General features: G+C 32.3%; 1 non-coding gene across 1 annotated transcript; it reads right to left on the reverse strand.

Annotated features, from left to right (window-relative positions):
• Positions 1 to 10,981: 10,981 nt before the first annotated feature.
• Positions 10,982 to 11,053, reverse strand: Trnae-uuc. The gene has a single exon. It is a non-coding gene; the product is annotated as a tRNA-Glu (tRNA).
• Between the last annotated feature and the right edge of the window lie 526 nt (positions 11,054 to 11,579).

The following is an 11,579-nucleotide window of genomic DNA, read 5'->3' on the forward strand; positions in this document are numbered from 1 at the left end:
TTCAGTTCTAGTTCAGTTCTAGTTCAGTTCTAGTTCAGTTCTAGTTCAGTTCTAGTTCAGTTCTAGTTCAGTTCTAGTTCAGTTCTAGTTCAGTTCTAGTTCAGTTCTAGTTCAGTTCTAGTTCAGTTCTAGTTCAGTTCTAGTTCAGTTCTAGTTCAGTTCTAGTTCAGTTCTAGTTCAGTTCTAGTTCAGTTCTAGTTCAGTTCTAGTTCAGTTCTAGTTCAGTTCTAGTTCAGTTCTAGTTCAGTTCTAGTTCAGTTCTAGTTCAGTTCTAGTTCAGTTCTAGTTCAGTTCTAGTTCAGTTCTAGTTCAGTTCTAGTTCAGTTCTAGTTCAGTTCTAGTTCAGTTCTAGTTCAGTTCTAGTTCAGTTCTAGTTCAGTTCTAGTTCAGTTCTAGTTCAGTTAGTTCAGTTCTAGGTCAGTTCTAGTTCAGTTCTAGTTCAGTTCTAGTTCAGTTCTAGTTCAGTTCTAGTTCAGTTCTATTTCAGTTCTAGTTCAGTTCTAGTTCAGTTCTAGTTCAGTTCTAGTTCAGTTCTAGTTCAGTTCTAGTTCAGTTCTAGTTCAGTTCTAGTTCAGTTCTAGTTCAGTTCTAGTTCAGTGCGTAGTTCAGTTCTAGTTCAGTTCTAGTTCAGTTCTAGTTCAGTTCTAGTTTCAGTTTTAATTCGATTCTATTTCAGTTCTGGTTCAGTTATATGTTAGTTTTAGTTGAGTTCTGGTTCAGTTTCTAGTTTAGGTTCTTGTTCTCTATTCTGGTCTATAATTGTCTTAATTCTCTTATAGGTCTACTATGCTATAGCGTATTCCATATTCAACTAATGTTCTTAAATTTGTAAATATGCATATACACACATAAGCATATTTCCTATAATAGTTCTAGTTCAGTTCTAGTTCAGTTCTAGTTCAGTTCTATTTCAGTTCTAGTTCAGTTCTAGTTCAGTTCTAGTTCAGTTCTAGTTCAGTTCTAGTTCAGTTCTAGTTCAGTTTTAGTTCAGTTCTAGTTCAGTTCTAGTTCAGTTCTAGTTCAGTTCTAGTTCAGTTCTAGTTCAGTTCTAGTTCAGTTCTAGTTCAGTTCTAGTTCAGTTCTAGTTCAGTTCTAGTTCTGTTTTAATTCGATTCTATTTCAGTTCTGGTTCAGTTATATGTTAGTTTTAGTTGAGTTCTGGTTCAGTTCTAGTTTAGTTCTTGTTCTCTAATTCTGGTCTATAATTGTCTTAATTCTCTTATAGGTCTACTATGCTATAGCGTATTCCATATTCAACTAATGTTCTTAAATTTTGTAAATATGCATATACACACATAAGCATATTTCTATAATAGTTCTACTTCAGTTCTAGTTCAGTTCTAGTTCAGTTCTATTTCAGTTCTAGTTCAGTTCTAGTTCAGTTCTAGTTCAGTTCTAGTTCAGTTCTAGTTCAGTTCTAGTTCAGTTCTAGTTCAGTTCTAGTTCAGTTCTAGTTCAGTTCTAGTTCAGTTCTAGTTCAGTTCTAGTTCAGTTCAGTTCTAGTTCAGTTCTAGTTCAGTTCTAGTTCTGTTTTAATTCGATTCTATTTCAGTTCTGGTTCAGTTATATGTTAGTTTTAGTTGAGTTCTGGTTCAGTTCTAGTTTAGTTCTTGTTCTCTAATTCTGGTCTATAATTGTCTTAATTCTCTTATAGGTCTACTATGCTATAGCGTATTCCATATTCAACTAATGTTCTTAAATTTTGTAAATATGCATATACACACATAAGCATATTTCTATAATAGTTCTAGTTCAGTTCTAGTTCAGTTCTAGTTCAGTTCTATTTCAGTTCTAGTTCAGTTCTAGTTCAGTTCTAGTTCAGTTCTAGTTCAGTTCTAGTTCAGTTCTAGTTCAGTTCTAGTTCAGTTCTAGTTCAGTTTTAGTTCAGTTCTAGTTCAGTTCTAGTTCAGTTCTAGTTCAGTTCTAGTTCAGTTCTAGTTCAGTTCTAGTTCTGTTTTAATTCGATTCTATTTCAGTTCTGGTTCAGTTATATGTTAGTTTTAGTTGAGTTCTGGTTCAGTTCTAGTTTAGTTCTTGTTCTCTAATTCTGGTCTATAATTGTCTTAATTCTCTTATAGGTCTACTATGCTATAGCGTATTCCATATTCAACTAATGTTCTTAAATTTTGTAAATATGCATATACACACATAAGCATATTTCTATAATAATATATAATTTTTATCTTAAATTCCCCATTTTCATCTTCTTCTTTGTTTAATGTGACGTTTAGTATCCTCGGGCATTTGTTTTGTAGTATTTTAAATATGTTTTGTAGTTATTTCTTTGTTTTAAAGTTTGTTTTTTATTTTTAATTATAATTTTGTTGGTTTATATTTTTTTTGTCTATACTTTTGTTAAAACTGTTAACATGTCCAAGGGGCACACATTCATTATTCACTGTCATTTTCATAGATGTTTGACAATTTTTTGTCTTTTAACTCTTTTTTTTACTTTTATTTTCAAAATTGAAACTTAAAAAAGGTAGTAGTTTGAAAAAAACCATAAGGGTGTTATATTTGGAACCAAAATATGTTGGCAAGAATTAGGAATGTTTAAAGGTTGATAACAGTTCTGTAGAATCTTCTACGAAATGATGGAAAACGAACGATTACATCTCGGTTATTGAGTTTAACATTATTTTGGTTTCAAAACACTTCTAATCTGCTGTCCAATGTAAATTCCTTACTGTGTTTTCACTTCCTTAATAGATCTATCATATTTGTATCTTCACAAGATGGTTTAAATAACACGGTATATTTGAAAAGCTTCTTGTAAAACCATAACAACAATTACTACAATAATAATAATCATAAAAAAACTACAAGAAAATTTTAATATTGAAAGTAAGTATTTATTTATGTACCGGAATATGTACATGACAAGACAATTAATATTCTGCACAGATCATGAAGAAACACATGTCCAAAGATTTTACTTCACCATGAATCAAGCTACTGTGGATCAACAAAAACACAAGGCAACAATAAAATACTCAATTCAATTTTATATTGTTGATTCGAGTGCTTGCATGTATGATCATTACATACAACAAAGACAACAACGTCAACATTATTATTGTTGTTTATATATATTTTTTATTGTTTGTTGAATTTTATTTTCTGTTTCGTTTGTTCACTAACAAGTGAAAAATCATCAACATCATCGTGATCAGCAACATCAAAAGGATAATGAGTAGTAAGTGTTGGTGGGTCCCTACCATTTTAAGCGATGAAGTTCGAATTTATATTGAACTACAGATGAATATAGCCTAGAAATGAAATTTCTGATCTCAAGTTCACAAGTTTGGAGAAAGATTTGACGAACTAGTCATGGAATTTTCAGTTGGCTATAGTCCAACGAGCTTGATCGAGCGGTTTGGAGCCTTTTCAAAGAGTGGTTAAGCTCCACAACTTTATACATGACATCCGTTTAAAAAAACTTCAGTTTTTTGTTCGAACACGTTATAAAAAGGAATCTGGGGCAATGACTCAAAGGCATGTTCTTATGGGCTTGGGTATGGTGCTCTCGCATTTGTTTTCATTTTTTTTCTTTTTCGTGAAATCTGGCTAATGATTCCAAGGCGATAAGCATTCGCAGGGTTCTTGTTGGCTTGACGTATAAATGAAACCGAATTTTACTGGAAGATCTCAAAAATTGGTAATGTGATTCGGAAACGTGATTCCAATGGGAACAGATTGATCTTGATCCAATAAGCTCAAGTTTTACATAGAGAGTTTCAATGTCTGTAAATTCTGTTCATAAAATCGAAGTCATCGTTCAAGCCAAATCCTTTACACTTATTGAAACTCTATGTGTATCTTCCTTAGAGTTCAAGGACGTTTGTTTTCAAGATCGCGATCGTATGCTTTAACTCCGCTGAACTTTCTGAAGTCTGTTGCCACAATCGAAGACATCGTTTAAGCCCAATTCAATACTTTACAGGCATTGAAACTCTCTGTATATCTTCGTTAGAGTTAAAGAATCAAGATCGCGATCGTATGCTTTAACTCTGCTGAACTTTCTGAAGCCTGTTTCAACAATCGAAGCCAGATTTGATTTGGCTTCAACAATGACTCAGCTCAACTGTCTGTGTATCTTCCTTAAAGTTAACGAATATTTGTTTTCAAGATCGTGATCGTAAGATTTAACTCTGTTAGACTTTCTGAAGTCTGTTGCCATAATTGAGGTCAGCGTCCAAGCCAATTTCAATACTTTGCAACATTGAAACTTTCTTCAGAATGTCTAGCAGAGTTAAATCTTATCATCGGTTTAACGATCGTGATCTGTTTAATCTAAGGAACTGATACTGATCGGCTGAAGTTTTATCAAGGTTTCAAGCAATTTAAGTTTTTAAACAAAAGATTGTTTTTGAGGAAAATATGGGTGATCGCGATGAGTTCAATTTAAACGATTTTTGTGGAAGTTAGGCTTACCACCAAAGAATCGAATTCTGGTGAATGATCATTAAATATGGTGCTATTATTGAGATGCGATTTCAAAAACTCCTTGGACTCGTGATTTTAAAACGTGATTCCAATGGGATTATGGATCTGTAATATATGTAGAACGGATTAATTGAAAAATTTTAATTTTTGAGCAAAACTACAAGTGTTCAAAAAGTATTAGGATTTCTTCAAAAAAAAAAAAAAATGTTACAAAATTCTCCAAAAATCCAAAATACTCTCACTTTAGAGAGGCGTCTAAATAACAAGCATATGTTTAAAAAAGTCAAAACTTAAAATGGTAGCAAAACAGTGTTGAAAGCTACATGATATTTTGTGTTGTATTCTCTCCTTTTTTTAATATGGTTGTTGTTGCCATTTTATTGTACAAAATAATAAAAACATTTCAGTTTATTTAACAAAGATCTTATGCATGATTTCGTATAAAAAAAAAAACAGACAAAAAGATCTATAAAGAATGACTAAACAAACCTACAAAAAAAGAAAAGGTTTTCATTTGTTAACGACAGACACTTGACGGATTTGAGCACAATTCGAACGTGATTATTTGTGGCAGCCATCACCATCGTCTTCATCATCATCAACAACAACAGGCTCCACTCATCATTGTCGTTAACGTTCATATATACGATCATTGGGTTGTTCTCTTTTTTTTTTTTTTTTTTTTGCCGCATTAAAGACACACAACTAATTTTACAATCATCACGCATAATTTTTATAAATTTAAAGAAAAAAAAAACTTGTTGTATTCAGAATTATAACCAGTAAACAGAAAATCATGTTAAAAACATAAAAATATCAAATGATCTGATAAAAACCTAAAAAAATGCACAACACAATGATTTCATTTCAAAATTATAGTAAAGAATGCAGCAAACAACAGCAACAACAAAAAAAAATTGTTGCAAAAATTTGTCTTCTGTCATAATTCAATAAAGTTTTTAACCAACATTGACATTTGTTAAAAATCGTTTTTTGTTGTTCAAAACTCTATTCATTGGCATTCTACTGCTGCTGTTGCTGCAACAAGACCAACAAGTGGTTGATGATGATGAAAAAAAAACTGCTTCAATTATGATCATTTAATTTTCCATGGCACCACCAACCAACCAACTATCGGTTATAAATTGTAATAAAATGAAATGATTAAAAATTATTATGCCAAACACATGCCTGCCTGGGTTATTGTACCATAACGCCATTTAGGAGCCCTCCTTGAAATTTCATTTGTTTTTTTTTTTCAGTTTATTGTATCCTTGTTATTACGAGTATTATTATTAATTTTTTGTTGTTTCATTTTTTTGGGTTTTTTTTTTTTTTTTGATGAAATACCTTCTGCCTCATGTTTTGAAATTTAAATGATGTTTGGTTTTTATAATATTTTTTTTTCCAAAAAAGTTTGCGTGTGGTTTCTTGATTTCTGCTGCTGAGTTGCCTGTAATTTGTTTCATATTATTTTACTGGTTTAGTTTCATAATTGTTTGTATTTAAAATTTTGCAACATAAAAAAGGGTTAAAATTTTGAAGGCAATTTACTTTAATTATGCCTGTAATAATCATCATATTAGTATTAAGTGTCAACATTTTTATAATGTTCGAATAATTGGTGTATTTATGACAAGTGTTATGAAGGGGTTAACAACAAGTCTGCCACAATTATATAATTATTTAATTGTATATCGTGTCCACAATTGCTTAATCACCTAGAAGTTGAAAAAATAACACTTCATTATCATTAAAGCCGATTTTATATTTCCGATCAAAAAGTTGTCTTTTGAAGGAAATTAAAACGTGTGTTGAAGAAGTTACAGCCGAATTTAGCTTAAGAATGTTTTATCTAAGTTGTAACCGATTTTAAGTTCTCAAACAAATGTAGATTTTTTAAGGAAAAATTATGGTTAATCACAAAATATCACTCTTATTCAATTTATACGTGTTTTAACGAAGTTAAATCCGATTTCGTCGTTTCACAAAGAAGACAAAAATTTATCCGTATACTGAACCCTGCTTCCTGGACAAGAAGATACCGGTGACAGACAAAGTTAAAGACTTAGGTGTAATTCTTGACCGGAAATGAAAATGGAGACACTACATAGAGGTTAGGACCAACAAGGCTCATCGATGCTAGGCGATATGTAGGAGAACTATAGGCATGAAATGGGGTCTTAGTCCTACTATGACAAATTGGATTTATAAAAGTCTAATTAGACCAATTCTAGATTATGCTTTAATAATCTGGTGGACTGCTTTGGACAAAAAATGTTATATTAAACTACTACAGGGAGTTCAGCGTAAACGCTGCTTGGGTATTGAACCCATTGAAATATATTTAAAATATGAGGCGGCGCTTACAGCCGAACGGCTCTTTACTTTAGGCGAACTGGCCACGTCATCAATGTATACTGGTTATAGGACACGTCATCAATATATATTGGACACATTGAAAGGTTATTCACTGTCATCGGACGTGCCTGATCGCATACCGGACACAGAATATGACAGAAACTTTGAAACCCAGATAGGATGTCTTCTGGACACGGATGGCTCTAAATTAAGGGATAAAGTGGGCCTGGGGTTCTATATTGAAGGCCCAGAAACAGAAATATAGCACCGTTTACCTAATCATAACATAAGCTTCCAAGCAGAAGTCCGAGCAATAACGGAATGCGTAAATTAAGGGCCCACAGCCCTTAATATATTTACCGACAACCAGAAGGCAACTAGGGCGATATCAGGTGATAAAATTAAATCTAAGACCGCATTGGATTGTAAGAAAGCTTTAACTGAATACTCTCCCAGAGGTAAGGTTTACAACATATTGGTACCAGGCCACTCGGGAGTAGTCGTCAATGAAAGGGCGAATGTAATAGCTTTAAAGGGAAGGGAGCTCTAGGTAGTTAACCTGACAAATGCAAAACCATTCGACGCAACAAAAGCTAAATTAAAAATATGGGTGAGAGAATCTTCTGTTCGTTCTGCTGTTCTTTTGTAACCAATTTGGAATACGATTATCATCGTCTACCGAATGACTGTAGTATCGATAGCCACATGACACTTTTCTGAATAAACTCCTACACTACCGTCGGGTCGTTTCGCTGACATTACCTAAGTTTGGTTCCTTGCCTATAGAGATTACTATGACAATGAGCAGGCAGATGAGTTACACAAAACAGAATGTATCCAGTGCGACTTCAATTTTCAGATTCTTTATTGAAAAGGCTTAAACGAATACTATCTTCTCTGCGAATGATCTGGTCTAGTTGCCAAGAGTAATCGATTCCTTGACAACTACTCATTTCCTTGGTTATCTGGGTCTAGATCTACTGAGATATTTCACGGCTACAGGTTGGATCTAATACTACACATCTGACGAGTGATGTGATCTTATCAAAATTAATTAACTTTTCGCGAAGTAAACTACTGCGATAATCAACACCGATTGCTTACCGAAGCTTGCGATGGTTTGTGTGGTTCAGAAGTGGTATTGTTGGCACGGAAGACAAAGAAGAAGATTGATCTCAAAATAATTAGGAGCTACTCAATCGCCAATCTGAATCGACATCAAAGCCAAATATATATGGCGCAATTGGCGCCCTTGTCCAGGCCATGCTTCATCGGACTACTATTTGTTTCCCTCGATGTGGAACGCTCATTCTGGGATACGCTTCACTTAAGTACAGGGTATTCGAAATTGGCTTGATTTGTTCTTGTCCTCAAAAGATGGTTCTTAAGGCGCAAATTTCATATATTGTCTGAAAGATGGGAAAAGGTCATAGCTAACAATGGCCCAATACACACATTTTTTTAATTTTATTGAGTTTTGTGTGCATTTAATTGAGTGTTAATTTCAAAATTTTATTTTCCTATTAAAAACAATTTGTTAGATTTCATATCGTGCTTTAGAGTCTTATCTTAGATCAAAATCTAACTTTCTCATACAGTTTTTTTTTCAGAAATCCAAATCAAAACAAACCGAAATTCCCAGTGAATTAAAAATTCCTGAAAAATATGCATTTTTCTTAGGAATTTCATATTTCAAAAACCATCATATCCCATCATTTGATTTCTAATCAATATTTAAATTTTTTGAACTTACATCACGTCTTTCGGCTACAAATTCTCGTTAAGACCCACAATTTTTGTTTTTAGTTTTTATAAACCGAAAAACTAATCAAAGAAAACTGTCAAACTATATAATTTAACTAAATACCTTTTGGTGTGTTTGGGCTTTACCTATAAAAATATTAATGAAATTAACAAAAAAAAAAAATATAGTAGAACAAAAATTTCTATTCCAAGAATTGTGCACCTTGAATGAAATGCATAAGACGAACCATTTGGGTTTTTTTCGGTTTTTATTTTTTCGAAACGAAAAAAAAGGGTCTGGTTTTAAACGTATAAATCACCATAAATGGACACACGTTTAGGTTTTATGGAAATCTTTGTCTTGTTGAAAATGTAATAAAATTAAATTTTATCATTATAATTTTAATATAACGATCATTTTACACGCATGCTTCAATTTACAAATGATATTTATTGAATGTAATTGAATGAAATGTGAAACTCCGGTGACAGCGACAAGTGTTGGCTATACAACGAATTTGAGATGAGCTACAGTTACAATAGCTTAATCTTCGCACTAACGAAGAATCCGTTGAGATCAACTTGTTTTGAACCAAAGTCTTCAAGGGTTTAATGCTTGAGAAATGATTTGGTTTCGGTAGTGCGAAGGTTACAATCATGGTGCATAACCCATCTTAATCTAGAAATTTTGTAAAGCCGAAACTGATGGACCGGAGATGTTGAAAAAACTTCTTACATTTCGAATACAGTCAATATTTTGACTTTTGACTTTAAAGATCTAAAAAGTTTATTAGCTGATGTTTCTTGGCAATCGATCTCTTTTGCTAGACCGCCGATAGGGTACTTGCCACAAAGTGCATGGAATGCAACGATCTTGCACACGCACTCAATTACTAATTAAACATTTTCAACACGTTTGAACAACGAAACTGAAACGAAAAATAAGACTTATATCGATCATTGAAGATCTATACGAACACAAAACAAAAAAAAAAGAATTGGGAAAAAAGAAACGACAAGAAAAAGACAGGCAGGCAATCAGAAAGACAGACAGATGGATGGTTAGTTGTTTGGACAGACGGACAACTGAGGCAGTGTCTCAATAGCACAACAAGTGTTAGTTACAATGTGACTTTGACTACTGAAATGCTAAGAAAAGTGAAGAAAAAACCCATTGGGGGATTTTGGTTGAATAAAGTTTTACAACGAGTGGACACTTAAAATAAGTGATCAATGATCATGTCTAATTGATTTTGAAAAAAAGCGATTTTTTAAAAAAGGTTTATTTTAAGTTTTTGATAAAAAATATTTGTTGTTGTTTTTTAAGAAAAAGTTTATTATCTTGATTAATTTTTTTGTTGTTGTTGGTATTTTTCTAAAACTTGTTTGAAGTAATTTTTTTTTGGAGAAACATGTCTGTCTGTCTGTTCTATTTGTAGGGTCTGGGGAGCCTGCAGTCGTCGGCTGTTTAGGCTTTTTTCCTTTATCATGCCTTATTCGTTGACATTTTTCTTTATGTCTGCCATATAAATTGAGTTTGTTTTTATTTCTTTTGGTTTGTTTTTAGCATTATTTTTGTTGGAGTAAATATTTATGGTTTTGGCCTCCTTTGGAGTTCTTGGCCGTCCCCGCAATGAGTTCTGCACATATCAAAACAAACTGTATGTATGGCTGGCTTGTTGGCTGACTGTTTAGCTTTCCTGCCAGCTCTTTTGCTTGCAGCTTTGTTGACAGGAGGTTTCTTGTTTTTGTATGTGATTGATTTAATTTTTGGGCTGTTGCTTTCCTTCGCTCGCCAGCTCGTCTTTACCATTACCATTCATCCATCCATTGTTTTTTAAGTAGGTTTCAACTTGTGCCTGAAACTGAATGTTGCATGAATGAGAACCTTTATAAGGTGCCGCTTATAAGGTTGTTTTTTCCCTCTTTTTTTTTGGTTTTTTATTATTGAAGTTTCATGTTAATTGAAATTGATGATTTTAGTTTGAAAAGCTCAAGATACCTTTGTTTCTTTTATACTACAAACATATATTTTTATTTATTTTAACCAAAAAATTGTTTAAAACAAAAAGAACGGAATCATTTTTATAGTCATTATAATTTACAGATGACATTGTTTATAGGTGTGGTGGCCTTTAAAGTGTGTTTTGAATTTAAAAATCTACTTATTCTTATCAGAAATTCATCGAAATGATGAGGTTTCTTTTCGAGAAACTTATAATGACAGCTAACAAGCAACAGGTTAATGAAGGATATCATTTAATGGGGATGTTACTAGTTAAAAATCGAGTGTGGTAGGGCATTTGGAAATTTCTGAAACATCATTGATCAACAATGTTTTTCAAGACTTTTCAGTATTTTTGTCTTTTGATTCCTAAATTTTTCTGACCTAAAAATATTTATACCAATTTAAAAAATAATAAAAAAAATCTTCCCATACCGGGAATCGAACCCGGGCCTTCTGGGTGAAAGCCAGATATCCTAGCCACTAGACCATATGGGATATGTGTTTTAACTATATATAAAGAGATACATATCTAACACAAGATTCTTAAAAGAATTCATTATTAGTTTTGTGTTATTTTTAGTGCCGTAAAAATTTTGTAGTTTTCTTTTGTTGTTGTTTTAATAAATATTAATATTGAACATTAAATTTTGAAAATATACTATAAGTATGTAGTTATAAAATAGCTAAATTATTAGTTCAAAATAAGCTTATTTAAACGTGTTTTAACGAAGTTATAAGCGACTTTAGTTTCTTTAAGGTTTTCAGTCAAAATATCGATTTTTGAAGGGGAATATGAGTGATCACAAAATAAGCTTATTTTTCAATTTTAACGTGTTTTAACGAAGTTATAAGCGATTTTAATTTCTTCAAGGTTTTCAGTCAAAATATCGATTTTTGAAGGGGAATATGAGTGATCACAAAATAAGCTTATTTTTCAATTTAAACGTGTTTTAACAAAGTTATAAGCGATTTTAGTTCCTTAAGGTTTTCGGTCAAAATATCGATCTTTGAAGGGGAATAT

The sequence above is a fragment of the Lucilia sericata genome, unplaced genomic scaffold, assembly GCF_015586225.1.
Source record: "Lucilia sericata isolate MDLA Ls3-8-SP2 unplaced genomic scaffold, ASM1558622v1 Contig000941F_arrow, whole genome shotgun sequence".
NCBI lineage: Eukaryota > Metazoa > Arthropoda > Insecta > Diptera > Calliphoridae > Lucilia > Lucilia sericata.